Genomic DNA, 23,591 nt, shown 5'->3' on the forward strand with positions numbered 1-23,591 from the left:
GCTTTTACACTTTGCTTTTTTCCTTTGTGTCTAAAGGGGTTAGGAGGCAATGTGGACAATGACTCCTGCGTTTCTCAAGGGAAATCTTTGACCTGAAGCTCATGCAGCCTCTCCTGCTTCCCTGCGCCTCCCAGGAGCGGGGCTGCGAGCCCAGATTTGGTCAGAAAGCTGGAAATCCAGCAGTCGAGAGCTACAGCTCTGGTGGGCCGGTTACTGGGGCAGCAGTGAGATTTTGCAGAGGATGGAGTTGGTGGGACCGACGGGAACAAACCTGCTGCCTGTGACCCCTCCGCACCCCTCACACGTGGGATCAGGTGAGTCACTGCAAGGTATCGATTGTCAAAGCAGCAAAAGTGAAGCACAAGTAAAGCACAATAATCATGCGAGAGGAGAGATGCTGGAGAAGTACACCACAGGTTCACTTAACTCCTACTTGGTCGATAAGCTGCTTATTGAAACACATTATTCTTCTGTTCCTGATTCCCAGAAGTGTCTGAGCTGCCTGGAAGACCATAACAAAACAGGCTGCCTCCGATGCCTGCCATTGATTTTAATGGAGAAAGACAGAGCGCTGTGTAATAAAGTGTAAAAAGATGATTCCCCCAAAATGAATAGCACCACAGTATAACAAAGATAGTGATTATCGTGGAGTTGTTTCGTATTCTTTTCTTTGCCCAACGAGTGTCTGGCTGGCTATTCAACATCGTCATCCTTTTTCGTGGCTGCGATGCTATTTTACCGCTCTACCCAAAGCAACTGCACTGGAAGGTGGGCTGATCCCCATACAGGGACAAAAATAAGATTGTTTAATTTTTGTTTCATTACTTTGATATTCTACGACTTAGACTATTCATAATTTAAGAGCAGGTATTTCCTTTTTCACTGTGTTATTTAGAATGAGAGCTCCTGTTAAAAGTGTGTGAAATACAGATTTCTTTTGGATTTACTGGCTAAACAGAACATAATGGTTTGGATTAACCTTTGTTGTTTTGTTTTTCTTTTTCCACTGGATAAATAAAAAAAAAAATAGTTACAGAGTTACCAAAACTGTCTAATTCAATGACAAATGATGTGTTTTGGTTTGAGGAATGCAAGGGAACAGCAGTGAGAACAGCAATGCTTTTAAGTTTAAATTAGGTAAATATAAAAGAAGAACAACTCGAAACATTGTACTTAGAAAAATTTTGAACGGCACAATGAGTTCAAGAGTAATGTTCATATTGCATAATTTTTTAGATTTCAGCATTACCCAACTTGGATATTTTATTTGGAAAGCGGGTCCCTTACCCAAAAGAATTTGCGTGGCCTTAGTCATAATATTACAAATATTGAAATCTCATTTCAAAAACGCAAGGTAACTTTTAAAAAGTAAGATCTCAAGTATATATGTAGACCAGATGCGTTCTGTTTTCAATGGTAGTTGGTGGGGGGAGATCTCTCCTTTTTTTTTGACAGATTATTTCAAAATGAGTTTGAATAGGAAGAAAAATGCCTAATTCAGCCTTACGGAATGCAGCAGCAGGGGAAAAAATGTGCATTGTTTTAACCCAGTGGTTCCCTGAGCCCAGCAGTAGACGCCATCATTTGCCACAGGGCTGTAAGTTGGGATGTAAACCGAGGAAAAAAATAAGGGGACAAGCCCTGTGTTGTGTGGGAATGGATATGGTGCCAAAACTCATCTTGTTCCGCGTTGGTTGTGCCATGCTAGTGGGTTAGAAATCCCCAGTTACAGATGTACACTGACCACTGGAGCCTCATCTGCCTTTATAAAACCCAGGAGGATTTTGTAACGTCAGACCGGGTTAGTATGTGCTGTGGCCCTGACCTCAAGCGCTGTGAAGTCGGGGGGATGCACCTCATCCTCCAGCAGCTGCGGGTGATGCTGGGTTTGGTGCTTTGCCTTGCCAGCTCTGCCAATGCTTTGCCGTTGCCGGCTCTGATGGTGCTTTGCCTTGCCAGCTCTGCCAATGCTTTGCCGTTGCCGGCTCTGATGGTGCTTTGCCGTGCTGGCTCTGCCAATGCTTTGCCGTTGCCGGCTCTGATGGTGCTTTGCTGTGCTGGCTCTGCCAATGCTTTGCCGTTGCCGGCTCTGATGGTGCTTTGCTGTGCTGGCTCTGCCAATGCTTTGCCGTTGCCGGCTCTGATGGTGCTTTGCTGTGCCGGCTCTGCCAATGCTTTGCCGTTGCCGGCTCTGATGGTGCTTTGCCGTGCCGGCTCTGCCTGGTCGCAAGGGAAAGCGCTGTGGCCCCCGCACCCGCAGCAGCTCCCCTCATCAATAGCCACGACCGTCGGTCTGTCCAGGCTTGTTAGCACTGTATTGATTGCACCCCAGAGGGTAGCAGGTCCTCCTGCCAAAACGCAGTCCTGAGGCTGTCACAACAGTCACTTTTTTTTTTCCTCCACACATTACTGTATTTAGCCAGAAGTTGATGCCAGGAATCCATCATTAAAACCTTCCTGGATGCTCATTCAGTTTCTTGCTCCCCCAGCCATTTAAAATCAGGTATGCCCTGTCCACGCAGGCCAGGACAGCTGTTACTTGAATCTCTTCCCAAGGACACTTCTCAAGAACCGTTTCGTGATGCTGGCCCTTTGCCAGCGTTGATGGATGCACCGTCCCGGCTTACCGGAAATTCAGTGAGGCAAAGGGTGGAGACGGAGCAGCAAAAGGCAGCGCCTACTGCTGCCCACAGCATGATGAGAGCGTCTCAAACCCTCATCATCCACACCAGCCCCCCAGATTTCTAACTGTTTTACATCAGAAGACCAAGGTGGTGGAGTCTCAGCTTCTGGTGTTGCACTGTTGGAATGAGGAGAGAGGGCTGGGCCACTCTCCTGTCCCCATCTTGTGCCTGCAGGTGTTTCCAAAAGCAGCTGGATGCTCCAAAGTCTTGGTGGTGTTGAGGGCATCTAATGTGCTTCCCTCTTTGACTCCCAGGATGGGCACTGACATCTCTGGAGAGCTGCGAACAGTCCATCCCCATGTTTATGAACTGTTCTGGAGAGTTTAAACCCATGTGGAGATGTAGGACTAAGTTAAAGTCCAGCCAAAGCTGGGAAGCATCATGCACTGATTTATGACCCTCACCCTCCATGACCACCTGTATTTTGGAAAGGGTTGGGATGCACTTGCAGAGCTGCTGCGACATCCTTCATCCCGAGAAGCCTCAAGGCAGCAGAGCGTACCTGCACCTTATTTTTCGCAAAAGCTGGACGTTCCCAGTCCCTCCGCCCAGCTCAGAATAGAACTGATGTTTGAATACTGTGCAACTGCTTAGTTCACCTGGGTTTGTGATTTCCTAGAAACCTTTCAGGGCTTTCCTTTGCCAATGGCTTGCCAGCAATGCCACCAGCCGGATGATATTATTTCATCCTGAAACCTCACCAGATTGCAGCCGGAGCTGGCCTGCCCACGGCTGAGCACAAGGTGGTAGCTGAAAAGGGCAAAATCATGGCAAACTGAACTTTTTCTTCTCCTCCCTGTCTCTCTCCAGGTTTTTGTCCCACTGCCCCCACCTCCCTGGAGGCTGGTGTCACCCACAATAGCTTAGTTTTGAAAAGAAGGTGGATAGGTAAAGGAGAGAAGGTATAATTATGGGTGGAATCTGGGATTCTTTTTTTTTATCAGATTGTGACACTGTCGAACGCTTTCTGCACAAAGTATACTGCTGAAAAGGCAGCGATTGTGCCTTTCCCACCACCATTATCAAAGCTCCAGTCAGTCAAATCCTCCCTGTTATTAAATGCTGCTCTGCAAGTCTGCATTGTGAAGCTGAAGGATATAATCACAGGTGCCAGACAAGGGGAGAGAGCTGATCCAAAGGTGTGAAAAAAAAAGAAGAAAACACAAAGATGAGCTGAATAAAAACACATAAATGAGGTGTAAAAAATCAGATTACAGGGGGCAGAGAAGGTGGGAGTACAATGAAGCAGAAAAAAAATCCATTACTTAGGCTTCTTTTTCCCCTTGCTTTTGTTAATATAGAAGAAATAGGGGGGAAATGCGAGCCAGTGTGCCAGCATATTCACCGGTATTTGCCAGCCCTGCTCGAGAGGTGCAGTAATGAGGTGATCCAGGCATTTCTTGGCTGCTGTTGTTGGTGTCACGGTGCCATCGGCACGGCCACGGGGACATGTGGGGCATGGAGCCCCAGCCAGTGTGCAGTGTCCCACGGGTGTCCCCATCCGTGGTGGCTTTGGCAAAGTCTGGCAGCAGCATCCATCCGTGTGGGGTTCAGGGGATTGACTTGACCAGACAGTGCCAGACTTTTAGGAATTGTGTCCAAACATTTGAAATTAAAAGTACTAACACAGACTTAGGCTCTCAGTAGAATATTTCCAAATTTCCCTGCCAGAGTGAATTAGAAAATGGATTAGGTCTGTCAGAGCTTCCGTTTTGAGGGGACTTGAATGGCTGCACATTGCCTTCGGTGATAAACAAGCGTGCTCTGGTTGTGAAGCCAAATAATAATTTGGAAACTAATTCTGACTGCTCTGGTCCGGTGATGTCAAGCTGGAGGGGTTTGCTGCCATTGAGCTTTTTGTTTCAGGATGTTTCCAGACTCAGCCCTTGTTGAAGCGGACACATTGCTATAGCAAATTTCCATTCTGATGAACTTGCATTTTTAGAAAACTTTCAAGCAGCATTAGCTCTGTGTTTTGAAGGCAGCTAATACACCACGAAACACAATCACCTTCATTTCCTTTAAATGTAGATTTCTCCAGCCAATTACTCACGGTCCCTCCCACATCCCTCTGTGCTACATGTGTGTTGTACAGAAACCTCTGCTTTTTAACCCAAAACTCGACCACAGCAAAACTGGAACCAGTTTAATTGCACACAGCCTTGTGCCTGGTGTCCCCCAGCTTACAAGTATTTATTTCGGCTCAGGCTAAGCCTGTTTGTAGTCGATGTCAATTAGGATAAAACTGATAGAAGTACATCACGCAGCTGTTCTGCAAGAGGTTTGCAAAATCCTTTGAAAAAGATCACTCAGAGGTCACCTGGTGCAAGTCTGAACAGAGGAAGCTGTCTACATTTTGAGCTGGTTTATAGAAACATTCCTGGGTAGAAGATCTATTAGCAGGCAAAGCAATAGGTCACCTTTTCTGTTCATAAAATGCCGATGGCATATTAATGGAGCTCACAGAACCAACCAGCCCCTGCTCGCTGGGCAGGGGGCTGGGATTCAGTCATGCTTATAACATAGATTTTGTTTGTTTGTTTGTTTTGCCCCAAGGCACCTCGGAAATTTGGCCCTATTGAGGTCAATGAGAATTTGGTTTTGGTCAGGATTGTGTCCTGACTCTTCTCAGAGGTAAACTGAGCTCAGAGAAGTATGAATGATCTCACCAGAGGAATTTCAGAATGATGTTTGCTGACCTTTTTTTACTCGTGAGGGGAGGTGAAATGATTGTATGGCTTCCTTCTGCCCTTCATATCCACCAGCCTGCCCTCCTTGCAAACATTTTCCTTTTTGTTGCTCCAAATCTCAGTGGGTCAGAGCATCACTTGTAAACCGAGCAGCGTGCACGTTGGGTGAGGTTAATTTTGAACACGGCAGGTCATCTCTCAAACTAGCGTGACCTTGGTTCAAATTCTACTATATTTCAGTTGTTATGGATTTTCAGTGCCTCTTTTCTGAATGGGAACCTCTGAAATGAAATAATATGAGGTGCTATAGATCTGTTTGCCGGCAAGGTCATCACAAAGGCAGGCAGGATGGTTTGCCTCGGAGAAGATGCACTATAAAGCCTCCAAGGTCTTCCCATAAAGCCTGTGAAATACTACTGCTATAGACATGCGTCATTATGTCTAGGGTCAAGTTTTCCACCTGACCCTCGGACCAGCTGAAATACGTGGCTTTATTATGGTGTGATCGCTCTATCGTTCAGGCGAGCGACGCATGAACGCCCAGGCAGCCCATGCGCAGTGAATTGCATGCAGGGGAGGACACGCTGCCCAAGACAACGTTTCAAGGACATGCTAAAGACTTGTCCATGTACAATTTACCGCTGATTTTCTGCTCTCAGTGGCAGGGAGGCAGCTACAGATTCAAGGTGGGACAGGCAGAAACCAGGTGCCACCCCAGGGAGAAGTGCGGGGCGAAGGAGGTGGCAGAGAGCAGATCGCGTTTGGAACTGCAGAAAAGAGTGGAGAACCTGCAAACGTGCAAAGCTCGAGTCACAATTAAATAATATTCGTAGCTGGGCTGGTTTTGTCTTTTTCAAGTGCCAAATGGGATTATATCCAGGTTTGCAATGGAACAACATAAACCACACACTGACCATGGATGAAGAAAAATGGTTGATCTTTTTGTCCAGTTCCAAAATATGTTTTGCATTTGGGGCATTTTCTTGATGTTATTTGCAGTTTCAGCAGGTTGGCTGATGAGGTGGAAAGAATTGTCCAGCTAGCGCTTGCTTGGCAAGATTTACCTGGCCCGGGGATACAGCCAGAGGAATCAGCACTATTGCCGTTTGTTGGCGGACGTCTATGGCCACATGGTGAAACTACATGGCCCAACTCTTGGGATAACCAGGGAGAAAAATACAATAGAGTTTTTGTTTACATGCAGGCTTCTGCTATATAAAACCGAAATCTTATTTTGCTACAAGCAATATAGATTCCATTTCAAATCTTGAGGTCTGACTGTGTTTAGCAGAGATCAGTAATACTCATGCAAGGAACTTTTATCCCAGGGCGTTCACCTTCATATACAGAAGACAGAAGTAGCCAAGATTTGTACGTTTTCTTTCAGGTGTTTACAGCTGCAGATTTCAACCAGAAAGCTCTTCACCAGCTTTAAAAGGAACAATGAAGTAGTGTAGCGAGGGGCTGATTGCTGCTCCGCAGGGAACTCCTCACATTATAGACTATCTGCCTCACACGATAATGACAGACAAGTAGATGACCTCTCTATGCTAATGATTTGGTTCCTCGATGAATTCATCCTATGCGATACAGGCAACTTGTCTTTACTCAGTGATGGATCACGTCATGGGATCCCAGAGCTTTCGTGTGTTAGTTAATGTTCTGTCAACACAAGCCCCTGAGAGATTGTCCCAGATGTCCTGGATGACAATTAAGCTCTCTTGAATAGAAGAGATGGTGCCTAGCGAATCTCCAGGAGCTGACGCACTTCCTGAAATACAACAGGTCACATCCCAGCAGAAATCTCCTGTGTCTGCTGGCTTACCTGCTGCTCAAAGCATGGAGCTCCCATGCAATAGCAGAATTAAAAATCTACAGTAAAATGAACTGGAAAATATTGATCCAATTTAAAGCAGCATTACAAATGCCCAAATCATTTCATCCTAGCATTAACTAATTTTTAAATATCTAATGGTTTTATCTGCTCTGCTGCACTTCATAATGACAAGCGAATGTGTTAGCACACACAGCCGGTCCAGCACAGGCATCTCGTTTCCCTATAAGAGATGCAGTCCCTATATCTGCCCTATCTCACACATCACAGCTCTGCAATGAAGCACAAGCTGAGAGCGAGCAGGAGCGTGGTACGTAGGTTATTTCCAACGGGATTTGGGTGCCCAGCTTTGTACTTTTCCTACCCAAGGCTGCTGTACGCAAGGGCAGCACCACCACGTACCTCCCTGGAGGGAAGATGATTTAAAGCAAGTTGAACCTCAGCCAAGGTATTACAGATTATGCTCGTGTTTATGTATTAGTTGAAGATGAAGATCAGAATGAGGGTGGTAGAAGACATGATAAGAACTGTTTGATGTATAAAGACTTTTAACCTGGCACGTAAATCCTTTGCAAATGCTGTGGAGAAACCTTGTGTTTGTAACCCACAGGGGAGGCTCCACCAGCACCGTGCTCATGGCAGAAACTCGTGTCACCACTTTTCTCGCTATGTGCAGGATTTCTAATACAACCTCAGAACTGTGAACTAAAACAACGGGCACATTGCCCCATTTGACAGGAAGACAGTCATGCAAACTGCTTATTTCCCTTGATCCAGTTCTGCACTTTTTAATATGCTTTTTTAATTGTTTTTTTCTATTGCTAGAGGGCTAACCTGCTTTGGTAGCTGCCAAACCCCACCTTGACTTAGTGACAGCTGGTAAGCTGGTGTTTATCAAACTACATTTCAGTTTCCCATAGCAAGAACCTGTGATGCTCATGGGATCGCTAACAAACTGCTGTGGACACACCAGAGGGGTCAGCTCGTTTATCCACATGCAGCATTAGACCACATCATGAGTTCTTAAAGAATCATGGGCACTTCAGCAGTAAAAAACCTTAATTTGGTGGTCACCCACCAGCCCTTGTTACCAGTCCTCACACTATTTTTAGGTTTTTGACCTCATGAGAAATGAAAACTGCTTCTTGCACCACCTCCCATGCATGGACGGAGCACATGGCACCTGGCTGAGCTTATGTGCTCATGATGAGAATAGTTGAGGGACCTCCACTCTTGTGGCTCCTTTCCACTCCTTGACCCGTTTCTGCAGACAAATGGATGTCCTCAGCTGGTCTTGAGCCTTATAATCATATCCATTCTTTTTTCATGGAATCTAAGAATCTCACAGTTTTCCAGGATTCCCGTATCTCCAAATGAGCCTCTCACACTCCATCCCTCTTAGCGGTTCTACCCATCTCTTAGTGGCTCCTCTGACCTTGACCTCCCACACTGACCCCAGCCATCTTGCCCCATTTCTGTCTCCCCAGGTCTCATTCTGCCTTTCCAAATTCCTGCCCATCTCTTCACCTTCCTGCCCCCCAACAAGTCCCATGGTGTCCTCTGGAGCCGGCATGGGGTGGGGGAAAAATGGACTCGCATTGCAGACCCCAACAGGAGGATGCGAGAGCGATTCAGCTGATGTGCCGCCCGTAATGCGCTCCTCTGTTAATGCCTTTTCACTGCATGGAAATCAGCAGCCACAGAATTACTGTGTCTTTTTTTTTTTTTATTGCTCTCACACTGCATTTTGAAGAGGTTATAATGAGATTAGCCCCACTCATTGCTTTACAATATGCATTTTTATCTGGGTGTATATATAGAACAGGCTTTTTAACTGCATAAAGGTGTCACAGCGAGGTCCAGGCCCTAATGCATGACATTATCTCCTCTGGTGATTGCAGTCAGTACTGGGCTATGCATAGAAAAAGCTGCTAACTGGCGTACGGCGGTCGCTTGCCAAAATGAGATGCACTCACCTGGTAAATGCAGGCAGCAGCCTGCTCCCCAGGGCCAGCTCCCCAGGTGATGCAAACCAGTATAGCCCCACTAAAACCAGTGCAGCGGTGCCAACCGACGGCCTGGAAACCCAGCCCAGGCACGGTGATGCCAAACCTGCAGAAAAACAATGGCTCCTTTTTATACCCACTCAGCAGATTTAAAATGAAGCACTAGTGAAAATAAATGGACGGGGCTGGAGTTTCCTCTGGATGACTTCTAGCTCGAGCATTTCTGAATGTATTCAACATATTCATAATACAGCCACAAATGTTTTCCTTTGATTGGGTGATGTGGACAGGGAGAAAAGTGTTTGGTCCCCCTGTCCCTCCCCTCGGCCCCACCGGCTCCGGGGTCTCAGCATCTCCCCACGCCAACATCCCCACTCAGGCAAGCACCCGAGCTCTCTGGCTTGGTGGTATTTATTAGGAAATAAAATACCCTCCGAAGGCTGATTAGTGGCACGAAATTATGAGCCAAACCTAACCCAAGGAGTCACTTGTGTGGTGGCACGGACAGGATCTTACCATGGCTGCAAAAACCGCCAGCCACAAAATGGGTTCAATTCACCCAAACTCTCTTTTGATATTAGCTCTAAATTGTACAGATTGTTGGGTTTGGGTTTTTTTATAGACCAGGAAAATTCAGAGGATGTGGGTTTTTATGCCTCCCAAATGCAATACCTTCTATGAAATCCTGGTTTCCATCATAGATAAATACCAAATCTTTGCTCTGTTCCTGGGGGGTTTACACAGTTTAGCAAAAAGGGAGTGTTATGTCGCAAGAGCAACACTCCAAAGAGGTCTGGGGGGAAGCACTGGGGAGCATTGGGCTTGGGAAATGATCAGCCACTCCTTGCGACTATTTCAAAGCAAATAAATAACTGAAATATCACCTAAGAGGACTGAATATTCACACCTCTCAGGAGCTAAAAAGCTCCTACTGCCAAGCCCCAAGGTAGGAAGGGATCAAGAGCAGAGATCAAAATGGTCACAAACGAGTGTACTGCTTTAGGTTTTCTTTAGAGCTCATCCAAACCACAGTGGGACAGGCAGGCAAGTGATCCTCAACATTCAGTGTCTTCAGCCTAAAGCTGAAAGTCTTCGTTGTTAAAAATATTGTCATTAAAAGAAAAAAATGTAATCATTAGGATTTCTGAGAGAACAGATTCAACTGTACTAGAAGAAGCAAAATTATTGAAAATGCCAGAAAAGATTTTTAGTTGGTTGTTTCTTGTTTTGGTTTGGTTTGGTTTGTTTTCCAGAAGTTTGGGGAGAATTATTTTAAACATGAGGGAAATCACATGCATTATATTGATAATTTCATATGTTTAAAAATCCAATTCAGCCCAAATGAAACCATAACCACTTTCTAGGGGTATATGGCAGGCAAGAGGATTTATTACACCCCATAATTTTTTTGCAGCCCTTGTTAGTGTTGTCAGCACAGGCTCAGGGGCAAAGAATATGGAAACTGCTTCTGTTTCAGATTTGGGGCACAACAGAAGATCTTTTGTCCCCAAAAGCTTGTCTGCTTCCTCCAGCTCTACTACCAGGTCTGACAAAATAAAAAGGTCTCGCCTTTTTGATGGAAATTGTGGCATTTTCTAAATGATGCTGCACCTGTTTAACTGAGGGTGTGATATTTAAACCAATTAGTTCCATTTACAGAGGAAACCATGCCCTTATTCCTCTTTGAAATAGCTTGTTTTGATTTAATTAAGACTAAATCCTTATTAATACATTTATTAAAGGTTCTGACTGTATAACCCAAGCCAAGTCTCTTCAGGCAGCTGCCCAGCGGGAACTGCTGCCAGGCTGGGCTCTGGGGGTTAATCCACCTCATCCTAAACCTGCCTGACACTTGTTTGACTCCGTGTAACTTAAACTTCCAGTCTCACCCCTGTTTTTTCTCTCTCTCTCCGGTTAACTGGTGAGTGTCCAAGTGAGGATTCCCGTGGAGCAGCTCTCACGATGCCTGGAGCCAGCTGTGCCGCAATCACTCCCTCCCACAGCACAGCTGGATGTGGGGCAGAGCCCTTAAATTGGGACCTTAATTGCAGCTTTGGGTGGTACCAGGAGGAGTAGAGAGTTGCTGGGAGCAGAAATGCAACCACCTCTGGAGCTGCTGAGCAAGGACCCTGCCCAGTCTGATGTTCTGTCTTAAAAAGCCAAGGTAACTCTGGACAGGTTTTTGTTTTAGCAGATTTGCCAAAGCTTGCTCATTGCTGCTGTAGTGCACCTGGGAATGGCACAATTTCCTTTGTTTTCAGCCTCTGCAGGACTTTATAAAAAGGATTCCACATTGCTTGCTCCCTTAAGAGGTGTCTGCTTAATTTTCTGAGATGTGCTGTGCCCTTGCAGGGCAGCAGTGACCTGCTCAGGCTACAGGGAGCTTCTACATGCTTGTGTTTGTATGTCAGATATTGAATATTTTCCTTGGTGAATGAATTGGATGTGATGGCTATGGTCTGTCTCTGACCCTAATGGGTGAAAAACCACTCCAGGCAAAGTAATTATTGCAAATACTTGGTGTTTGTGTTACAGCACCGGTGTTTTGTTCCACACCAGGGAAACTGAGGCACGGAGAGCTTTCCAGAAATAACAAGATGCTGTTTTCCAGGTTTGTTGTTAACTGCCTATTCCTTATAATGCTTCCTGGAGCTCAGTAAGTGCTCTTAGGAATGAGAGCATTGCAGAAAAAAAACCATTCATGTGTTTTCTAAGGGTTGTTGTTGAAAACTGGAGTGTACTTTAGGCCTCGTAACCATGAGTGCTGAAGCACAGCTGAGATAGCGTGGCAAGCTTCTCAGAGGATGAAACAATGCAAACCTGTATTTCATGTTATGGGGTCATCTAAAGGACCAGTCATACCGAATATGATCAAAAATCAGATTTCTCTGGTGGAAAAAAATTGATCTGGCACTTTTCACAGTCCTGGTGTCTGTTCTTTGAAAGACTCAATTGTTCTACAGGTCTCGGGTTGAAATTAAATCATGTCTCATGTAAATACGGGGTTGTGGTTTTGTTTGTTTGGGTTTTTTGTTGTTGTCAGTATTTTTGACGGGCCACTGTTATATCCTATAGCTACTTATACCTCCTTTGCTCATCCATGTACATGCATACGTTAAAATTCTTTCCACCCTCCAAAATGAGGAAGATTGGGGGCATTTGTAACTTCTCTGGAAACCTTGTGAGAAACGGGAAGGTGTGAATGGCATCCTTATGGGCCGATCCTGGGCTTTATAAACACAGCATCAACCTGTGGACCTTGGGGTTTGGTTATTGCTGGAGTGAACTCATTTGCAGTTTTCTGCCTCTGTGAATTGTTCAGAAACCACTTCTAACTCGGGGTTTTTGATTGTAATCGTTCTTCAGGCGCTTTGGCCGGAGAGTTGCAATTCGTGACGTGTCCTCTGCGAGTGCCCGGTGTTTGTAACTCGGTTTTACGTGGTCTGTGACTGGTCCCTCAAGTCATGCAGTATCGCTCTTACTTCCACATTGTCTTAAATTAGGGAGTAGTGAATAATAGACTACAAAATTTGGGGTGAGTGCTAATTCATGCTGACTTGCTTGAAAACTTTTGGGAATTGCAAACATTTCCCAAATGCCCTGTGGTTTTCTGAATGCTCGTGAGTTACAGCCAACCACTTCCATTCACAAAAATATTCAGAAGATTGGGGCTTTAGGTATTTAATCAGCTCTGTGAGGGCTGGAATTCTGTTTTCTGTCTGAAGTTGCTGGAAATATTCACACTAATTTCACTGGGATGTGGATCTGGCCTAAGTTACTCTAACAGCATGTAATTATATACAAATATATAAAAAAATGCAAAGTGCATTAACTTAGAACCTCCCAAAATTAAAAGCAAATGCTCAGTTAAGAGGGGGAAAAAAATACCTGGCCTGCATTTTGCCTGAGAGACCCTCAAGCCAGTGTAGTTCTGGCTATAGAACTGTCTTTTCCTGAGACAGAGGAACACTTTACGTTGGGTTCTTTTTCCCCTGTCCGTGATAGGATCTGGTGGAAAGTGTTCAAAGGATAGAGATTGGGGAATAAGTCTCAGGAGAGCTGGATTAACCAGCAACGAGTTGGTGAGAAGGTCAAAAAGACAACTTATTACATTGCTTTATGCACACTGTTCTCAGCTGTGCATCTACACATATACATATTATATAGCAGTGTATTTTTTATATATGTATTTCTGCTTTAGGAAAGGTTGTTTCTTGCATGGCTGTACACCTCTATTATCAGTATCTGCCAAGGAGCTACTTATAACGACAGGCAATCAGTAGGACTGACTGATATTGAATATTTGGGATATTTTTGCTGCTGTCGGTCCCTGTGGTGGTGATGCTCTGCCAGGGTTTGGGCAGGTCAGGGACCGAGCTGGAAGGGTCAGTGGTGGCTTGGGTGCCTTAAATTCCCAGGGTAATCAAGGCCTGACACATGACTGCAGATGGCTTAGGGAAAGTCTCTCACTTGTCACTACAGGGCAGTTCATTGTCACCCTGTGTGGGGGCTGCTGTCCCCCCTCCAAACCCCCGCCTGGTGCTGCCGCAGAAAAGTTCATCCCATTTGGGCGAACAGCAAGCTCACGAGCCGCGTTGTTATTGAAACCATCAGGCTTGGCTAAAAATCTCTGGTCTCAGTGCGAAGCCAATGACTTCATCCTTGGAGCTGCTTCCACGTAACCTTTGCTTTCGCAGAGCTATTAGGGAGCTCCCCGGGAGGGAAAGCCCAGCTGCCAAATAAATCACACCTTCCCGGCAGAGAGGTGTGAGATGCTCAACAGGAACCCGAGCTGCTGGAAAGGGAGAGACAGGGGATCTTCTGCAGTGATTTTTCAAGCTTGTCCAGGCGCCAGCAGGGCCGGATCCTCTGCTGGAGCCTGTCGAGGTAAATGCACCAGTTCCTGTGGAGTTTAGTTGCTCTGTTCCCTGAGAGGATTTGGCCAGAGCCTGTGTGTGTGGTACGTGGGAAGGAGCCTGTATAGTGAACTGTGGGACTTATTTTTCTTTCTAATTAAAAGCAGATATATTTTTCTAAAAAACATTTGCACTGGGAAACTATAACTTAGTTGTAGAATTTCTCATTTAATACTCCCCTAATGTATGTGAAAAGCTTTGTGTTGCGGTTCATGATTTGAATCTTTATAGGCAATTAGCAGGAGAAAGACCTGGAGAAATATGGGTACAGATCTGCAGAGCTTGGGGTAGGATGATATGGGGAAGAGAGAACCGACAGACTGAGGAACTTTGCTATAAGGCAGAAGGGAGGAAAAGCCTCCATTAACTCATTTCTTTAAAGATGCTTGAGTATCAATGTTGCATGAGCCAGGGGTCATGTCAGCAACCCGTAATTCAGACTTGCTTGGACCAGAAGCCAGGTTTCCATATGCACGCCTCTGTAGCGCACATCTTGTGTCTTCTGCATTTCATCTTCTGGGTCTAACAGAGGCTACACCAAGAAAAGGGACCTGGGGAACAGACTCCCCTCCAAGCCCTGCCTCTGTGGTCCAGCCCCAGCAAGGCCAGAATCAGTTGTGAGGGTGATGCTGTCTGCCCAGAAGATGCTGTTGAATTGTCTCCTTTCTGGAGGACAGAGCGGGGTTTAAATCCCTGTTGCTGTGCCTGCGTAAGAGCAAAAGCCTGGCTGGAATTACAGGAGTTGTTTTACATCAGTCTTCTGAGAGGAGACTGAGGGAAGAAAAATGAGATGTGAAATTTGTCTTATTCATGCATCATTCAAGACCGATTTCAGAGGGGTTTGAACAGAGGGATGAGACGGTCAGCCTTGGGGCCTCTATTTAAACTAGGCCAGGTTTTTTGCATGAGAACATAGATATTGCTGGATGAGGTTTCTGGTCCAGGTTTTTCCCTTGAAGACTTGCAGTGTCCAGCTACTTCAGAAGAAGACACGAAACTGAATAATCTGATTCCATGACTTACTGTTTTTTATGCCCCCATCCCAACTTTAGTGAAAACTGCATTGCCTTTGTTTTTAAAAAAGAGAACAACTTCTGGCTGCCACATTTTTCACTGTCTCAGATGCTTCATCTCCATTAATTGTCAGTCCTAAAACCTTTCCCATCCTCTGGGAATTCTCCAGGCCCGGCTTTGCCCACTTTTCTGTGAGCCCCTTCTGCTGCCACAGCAGAAAATAAACTTGAGGGTTTGTGTTTAATTCTTCAAGGGGAGGCATTTCAGTCTACCCAGCTGCGATCTGAAAGTACTTACAGTGCCCAAAGACTGCAAATGAAAGGTCAACAAGAGGAAAGGATGAATTACCTCTGCTGTTGAATGCAGGTAAAATTAGAAGGTAGTTGGGCAGGTCAACATAATATTTGTCTTACCATTAAAGATTTTATGCTGAAGCTACAGCCATCTCCAGTGCCTGTGTGCAGCTTCTAGCAGGGGTGGGAGGTGGGGATGCCCCCAGGGCTGCAGCAGATGTGGCTGATTAATGGCACCCAGGTGAAATCAAGGCTACCTGAGATGGTCCATATGCTCTTCATCAACCTGCAGCTGTTTTGCAATGCATGTCCTCCAGCAACAATAGGAGCAACATGGACATATTCTCAGACCTGAAATGGTGACTTGTCCTACTGTTCATAGCTCTTCCAAGTCCGCTATACAAAGCTCCCCATTTATGTGCTCCAGCCGTGCTGTCAAGGTATAAGTAATCACTTTCATACTTACTGTGCTGCATGGTCACCAAGGTGTAATATCTGATGGGCAACAGATGTCTGCTTCCTTCCAGGGTTTACAGCGCTGTATTATTGCTGTTATTTGCTCTGGCTCCATGCTGCCAGGGACTGGAGGAGGGGCATGTACTGATGCTGCCTGCTGAATGAATGGCACCTACAACCTTCCTTTTGCTTTGGGGGGGGTCTATTTTAAGTGCTTGAATAATACCTAGTGCTCACAGATCTAGTATATCTCCTCAGAAATGAAATCGCGTCTCCTGCAGTGGAAATCTCTGGTTTATTCAGATAGCCTTTATCCAAACTCAGCGGTGTTCAGCTAAGGAGACTCCTTTCTGTCTCAAATGTCCTTGCGCAATACTATGGAAGATAAAACAACCTGTGAGTGAGATGAGGACTGTGTCTTCCGAGGAAGCCCTTCATGAATTTACCTTTGCATTAGTTGTCTGCTCAGGGACTGAGCAGGGAGTTGTGCCTCCCGTGGTGTTCAGCAGCAGTTCACACCAAGTTTGCAGCTTTCACTTGATGGAGGGAGTGAGATGGTGCCTCTGACTTTGCTCCAGTGCTGCTGCATCCTTTTTTGCTTTTGAAAAAGTGCTGTGCAGCCTCAAAATTCCAGTTCGATACCCTCCAGGAAGCCTGATTTAGCACCTCATCTGAAGGACGTGATACGAGTCATTAAAAACATTTTTAGCAGTCTGGAGGTGACCTATGGGACTTCAGGAGACTGATTCCTGTGTAGCAGCCGGCTTGTACCCACCTCTGAGCTGACAAGCCCCTGGACCCAGCAGTTCTGCCCTCTGTGGAGAGGATGGGGCTGATCCTGAGCTGTTTTCAGTGAGCTACCAGAGGAGCTGCTGAGAAATGAGCTGTGGGGACAGTCATGGCTCAGGCAGCCCAAGTTTAGTCCAGATGATGATCATGATGCTTCCTGCTGATGGCTCTGTGGCAGTTTTTATATCCCCCACCCCAGCTGCAGTGAGAACTTTATTGCTTTTCTATTGAAAATGAGAACAACTTCTGGCTCACACAATCTTCATGTGCTCAGATGCTTCATCTCCTTGAATTGTCAGTCCTAAAATCTTTCCCATCCTCTGGACATTCTCCAGGCCTGGCTTTGCCCACTTTTCTCCTTTGTGCTTTACTGTGGGTGCTGTGACAGCTGGGAGCTGGAAACCCAGCAGTGGCTCAGCTCAGTGTCCCCCTCAGACCCACACCTGGAAGTCCCTGTCCCCTCCCCAGCCCTACGACCCACAGCATTATCAGCATGGCTTGGTCAACATTTCCTGCCACTTTGCTGTATGGTAAGCCACAGACAGTTCATTTTGGCAGGAATTCGGGTTTTAAAACCTCCAGGAGACTGGGGCTATCATAAAAAGATGTATCCCCCTCGATGAGTGCGTGCTTCAGTGATTAGAGCTAGAGGATGGAGAACGAAATGCCAGCTCAGGGATGTAATTTGGCTCCATGGAGATACCTAAGCCTTGTCTGTGCTAATACTTGTAGTAATAGGTATTAAATTGGCTCATGTAGACATGGCCCTGAAGGGCAAGAAAACAACTTCACATCTCCTTTTTAACCTCTCTCTCTTTTCAAGTCAACCTTTTTTCAGGCTTCAGGGTATCTTTACTGCTGTTTGTGCTACCCCGTTGCCTGGAGGTCCTCACACACTTGGCAGCCTGATGTGCCGAGAGCCATGAACGTTTAGGGAGGGAGACCCACAGGGAAGAGTTTAAAAATCTATGTAGATACAGCAGGAAAATGAAGCACTTCTTCATTTTGCAAAGTGATGGGCTGGCTCGGGGTTGAATTCGGATGAGATGTGGCTGTGGTTCCCAGTGCTTCTCTCTGTGGAGAGCTCTGTTTGATGGTAGGACCTGCTGCATGAGAAATGGGTCCCAAACCTCTCGGTGGTATGCGACCAAAGCAGGAATCTACCTCCCTGCCAGTACTAGGTTAATTCAGCATACCTGACTATAAAACTGATTGAATAACCTGTGTTTCTGGAGTAGCACCGCAGGGCAGAATGAAAAGGCTTACCTGTGCTATTGGTGGCCAGAGATGGAATGTGAACCTGCCTCTCCTGAAGCAAAAACTGGTGTTTTGCCACAAAAATCTCAGTAAACAGCTTTGCCAATCCAGTGTGTTCATCTCTGCTGCAATCTGTTCAGGGAGAGGCATCTACATCTTCTGTCTCCAGGTGGGTCTCAACCTGCTATGGAGCAGCAACGTTTGGGCTTCATTATTTTTTCAAGATGAAAAAGCTTTTATGCAGTCTTTCTGAATAACAAATACCATGACACAAACTCTTGTCACCATCCCAGCTAGGCTTTGAAAAGCCAAATGCTTTGCCCATTGTCTTTGTAGGTAAAAACAAAAGCAGCAGCATCTTTCTGCACCTCTAGAAGAAAACCTCCATGAGCTGCTGGGGTGCTGCTTGAGTGGTATCTCAATTGAGAGCTTTCCTACAAGCCTGGCAAACTACATAATCTTTGTTTGAAAGGTTTTCCCACATTTTACACCTCAAAATTAGTTCCCTTGCATATTTTTTTTTGGCAGCTATGTTAAATGTTTTTAGGTTATCATGAGAGATCCTGAAAGTCACTCCAACAGCAACAGGTTTGGTCCCTTCTCCTGTAATAAAGTCTGAATAAATAATCTCTGATGTGAGTGCATATGGCATATCAAAGCGACTTGGCCTGGTCTGTGAAATCTAGTCTGTATTAATCTCCCCCTTACCTGTAAATCATACACAAACACCCAAACTACTTGATGTCTTTCCTCCAAATCAAAAAAACTGTCTCCATGGCCCTGTTATCTCCTCTTATTAAGTATGTTTTCATGCTGTGCTTTTTTTTGTGTGTGCCCACAGTCAATAACAATTTAAATGATACTCTTTGATGCCCTTTGTTCACATCATTTATTTCCATCTCTTTATCTGATTTTGCCAACAGGACCTAATTTGAAAGAGGCTGCAGTTCAGCGGCAGGAGGGATTTAAACACTGTTAAGACTGACATTTTCCCTCATCTCACATCCCGTGGGGTACCTGATTGCAAATTTATAATACAGCAGAGGTCTTGCCATCAGAAGATACAGACTTACAGTAACAGCAACTAATTTAAAAAAGATCTCCAGCGCATCAGTGTCTGGGGCTGGTTTACACAGACTAATTAATCCTTATTTGACCTGAATTAACTCTTAATCTGTGTGAAATGAAAAAAGCTTTACTGGGATACAGAAAATTTTAAGAGATGAAAAATCCTTTCAGAAGAGGTTTCTGCAGCTGGGTGACTTGGGGATTAAAATACTTGTTGGCTGCTGCTGTGGAAAATTAGACATTTCATTTCTTTTTCTATTCACACCCCCGTTACCAACCAGAAAATACAGGAGAGGGGCAGAAGAGTTTTCGCCACCAGCAGTTGCTGTCACTTGGTAAGCAGTGCAGAAGCAGAGAACAGTTGTCCCTGATGTTTCCCAATGAGAGCTTGATTTTATCAAAGAAATCTGCAGGATCCCACGAGGGAGAAAGATCATTTTGGAACACATGTTCTCCTTGGGTATCCCCAAACTGCACAGTCCCCAGGTGAGGGTTGGCTTCTCTGCTTCTCAGGAGCAGTTGCTTTAGCAAGGATGGCAGATATGAGCACTAGGTAAATACGGGAGGATCGCAGTGGATGCTCCCTGTGTAGCCCGCTCAGAAGTGAGCAGATGTCCCAACCTGATGTCATTGTGACAGAGGAACCAGGGGACCCGTCCCCCTGGGATGGGGGGACTTGTACAGTTGGGGAAAAAAAAAGAAGAAAAACTTGTAGGCTTTGAGTTGCTATGTGAGGTTTGATAAAGGACAAGCTCTATCAGATGTCCTCCCATGCCTTGGAGGACTCTGCCAGAGTACAGGATGGGTAAATGTCTCATCCATTATGATATCAAGAATGTGGAGGGATGACGATATCCCTGGCCACAGTGCACCCCGATGCAGGTGAAAAGGGGGATGTGCTGGGTTGGAAGTGAGGTTTGGAGACCAGGGCTGGAGCCAGGACAAGTTAAGGCCACTCTGAATGTGTACAAATACTGCTGCACCCTCGGGGATCTTGTTTGGCATTTATGGACCTGTTTAGGGCTGTCTGGGGCTTTGGGAAGCTGTGAAAAAAATAGAAGGCTGGACCTGCAGATGTCAGGCGGTGTTTTGGTTGGGCTTTGTGGCGTGCTGCACTGAGTGCTGCTGTCTGTGGAGACAGAGGCTCCCTCAGAGCTCATCCCTGGTTTGCTCTTGTCTGGATTTCACTATGCAAAGGTGGTCAAGAGATGCTTGAGGGAGATCAGAAGACTGTAATGTGGTGATGAGCAAGTTGAGTCAGGTGAGACATCTCTCCCAGTGCCAGGAAGGCAGCAAATTGCCTTTCTCCTTTGTTCCTGGCTTACCTATTATTTACTCTGTTCGAACCTCCAGCCAATACAGGACCACCACATCTCACTTAAATACCTAAAACAAAGGGCAGGATCCTTATCTCCAGTTCCTGGGGCCTGGACCTGTCCAAAGTCACCCAAGATACCCGACACAGAAGTGTGGTGTGAGCCTGAGCCTTTGTATAGTAGGACCTTCCCCAATAATGTTGCTGTCAGTGCCATTATTATTGCATCAAATGTCCACTGCCCTAGCCACAGCAAAGAGGCATCTCAAAAGATGCTACCACGTTACGCAGAATAAATGTCACCCTCTCAAATCAGCAAGCTGCGAAAGGCTTGAGGTAACTATTTAAAGGTTATGCAGTGCTGCTCGTATCTCTATTTTCAATTACCCCCACTTGTTGGCTTTGAAGTCTTTAGTATGGAAAATAAATCACAGCTCAATGTGCTGCTCCATCATTCAGTAATGCCTGATGTGACAGTCTCAGAAGATCACAAGATTATAGTGATAAGGGTCTGGTTTTAAAATGTTTACCATTTCCCAGTTGGAACTTTGACCTCGGACTACATTAATGTGCCATTTTTAGGTCTAATGCCAATCTCTTGCCTTGCAACATATCATCATTTTAATGCCCGATTTACACTCTAAATTATGGTAATTTATTGTAATAATGTGATTTGACCTTTTCAGTATTTCCTGGTTTTATTGGCTAGATGTTTCGTCCCTTTCCCCAGAGGTTAGTGGGACTCTGGGGAGAGCAGAGGACGCAAGTGAGCCTGTTGAAGCACGCAGTTCTGAAAAGGGCAAAATGCAAGAGCATCCTGCTAATTCAGGGACTGGGGACCGCATGGAAATTTGGAGGCGATGTTTGTGACAAACCCTGAGTCAAGAACAGAGATGACATGCTGTCAGCCTTAGAGATGAAAGGGCATCTTTGAGAATGGCTGAAGTGGTGTCTGTGAACCTCCACGTGTGAAACGGGCTCTGGAAAGGCCTGTGGTGCCCGCCCGTGTCTCACCAGCGTGCAGGTTGTCCCCACGGTTTGAAGCTGGTGTTTATGGTTCCAGCACAGTGAAACGCCCTTGAGAGCAGATGGGTCTGTTTGCAGAGGGAATCAGCTTTGGGAATTGGAGTGTGCCCTGATGAGGGAGCAGAAATGTAAAAGGCCAAGATGGAAAGTGTAAATATAACCCTAATTGTTTCTATTTTTATTGCTCTCTGCCCAGAAACACTACTTCTAAGGTAGGATTTTTCAGGCACACAATGAGAAACGAAAGTGATAGCTTACTATCAAAAAGAAAAAAAAATCCAGAAACACTAAAATAATCCCCTACAACAAAAAGCTTTGATAAAAGCAAAGCTGAGCCTGAGGGTGATGCTGCTTCTTCACCCTGTTCTTCAGTACTGAGTTTGTTCCAAAGGACCCAGCCTTTCCTTTCTGTTTTGGAGTGGTTGTTTTGTTTTTTTTTTTTTAGGACTGCCCTTCGGCAATTCGTTTGAAATAAGTATTTGTGCCTGGCTCTGGAAAGGGAACAGCGAAAACAAGCAGAGAGCTCTTCTAATGTCCGTGTTGCCTTTCTGGGAGCAGGATCTTCAGTCTTTGTTCTCCAGGAGTGGGAAGACATGTGCAGAGTCGGCTGGGACTCGAGCCCTCCAAGAGGCATTTTGAAACTTCTGCTGCTAAGGGCTCAGACAAATACAGATCTAATCCTACCCCAGAGGCGGGGTTGTTGCTGTTACGAAGCTTTGATGGGAAACAAGTACAGGGGAAAAAAAAAAAAAAAGTATGTGCTGAGAATTTCTTGCCTTAAAAGTGAGGGAAAGGTGCTACTGAAGGTACTGCAATCAGGATGGGCTGGAAATGCAGAGGGACTGGACCCATCTCCTTGGATTTGTACAGCTCCTAGCATGGTTAGTATCTGCTACCTTCTGCAGTACTCCTGTACCAATTGTGAATTACAGAAGTGTGAATTTTGTCCAAAATCAGAGGCAAAGCTAATAACCATGCCTGGAGGAGGCACAAGGCCAAGTTCGGTCCTGCTTAGATGTGCAGATTGAGGGGGAGAGACAGCCAGTGGAGGGAATGCTGGTCCTGCGGTGGCATTGCTGGTCCTGCGGTGGCATTGCTGGCCCCGCGGCAGCTGGTTTGTGCCAGTGTGATGGATTCACAGTCACACTGCGACTATAGAATGTGTGTTGTCCATACATGAAATTGTATTTTCAGGTGATTTGTTTTACCTTGAGCCATTCAACTCATCTCCCCCAAAGAGTTAATTTACGGTGTTTACCCAAAGTGATGGGTTCAGGGCAGGAGGTGGGGTGTAGTTTTCTAGTAAAAGGTCTCCCTTCAGCTTTAGCTGCTGGACATGCAATTCTTCTTGCTGTGTCTGCAGCAGGTGTTTTATAACAGGCAAACATCCCTCCTTTCCTGTCCTTCTTAAAGGCCATTTCCATTACCCCTCAGTTGGGTTGACTAGAAATAACAAAGCTTCCTTGTGTTGAGCTTCAGTAAAATACTCTGAGTATCCCAGACGAGATGACCTACTCCTAACACCAGCAAACACTTTGTACCTCACAGATGATGTTGTATTTCATAGTCTGTAATGGGATTGTGCTCCCAGGGGTTGAATTTTTCCTGTGGCTTTTCCCAGCAAGCTTGTACACAAGTGTCACACAGTGCCTGGGCTTCAGCTGACAGTTTCCAACAAGTCATGTCCTGGGTTACAACACTAGTAGGAGTTTAGTGCCTCTGACCCTGTGGAAAAAGACAGTTTCTACCCTATAAAATGTATTTTGGACTCACACTGTGTAACAGCGTATCTCAGGCAGCTGAGCAGGGCTGGTGGACCTCAGGATCTGAGTTATTTTCATTGATTTTTCTGGATGATTTGAGGCAAGTTTCCTTCATGTTGATGTTAGTTTCCCTAATGGTAACCAGACAAACAACCGCTGGCTGGGATTTGATATGGTCACTTGTTTACACAGGTCCCGTGGGGTGCTGATTTGGGACTTTATGAGAATATGCTGGTTAAAAAAAAAAAAAGCAATTGGGAGTTTTAGATACAAGCAGCTGTTCTGTAGGTCCTTATCGCTGTCCTCAGCGCTGGCCAGTCCACATATGAGGGATGACTACTTAAAAATACAGTAGAAGCATATTGTAATTGTGGGCTGGCAAAGTCATTGCCTGTTGGAAGGAAAGCTGAACCACGAGCGGGTATTCTGAAGTTGTCGGCTTTCTTAGCGGTCTTTGAAAGGCCGACATGAAGTGTGCTT

This window comes from Patagioenas fasciata, chromosome 19 (genome assembly GCF_037038585.1).
Source record: "Patagioenas fasciata isolate bPatFas1 chromosome 19, bPatFas1.hap1, whole genome shotgun sequence".
Taxonomy (NCBI): domain Eukaryota; kingdom Metazoa; phylum Chordata; class Aves; order Columbiformes; family Columbidae; genus Patagioenas; species Patagioenas fasciata.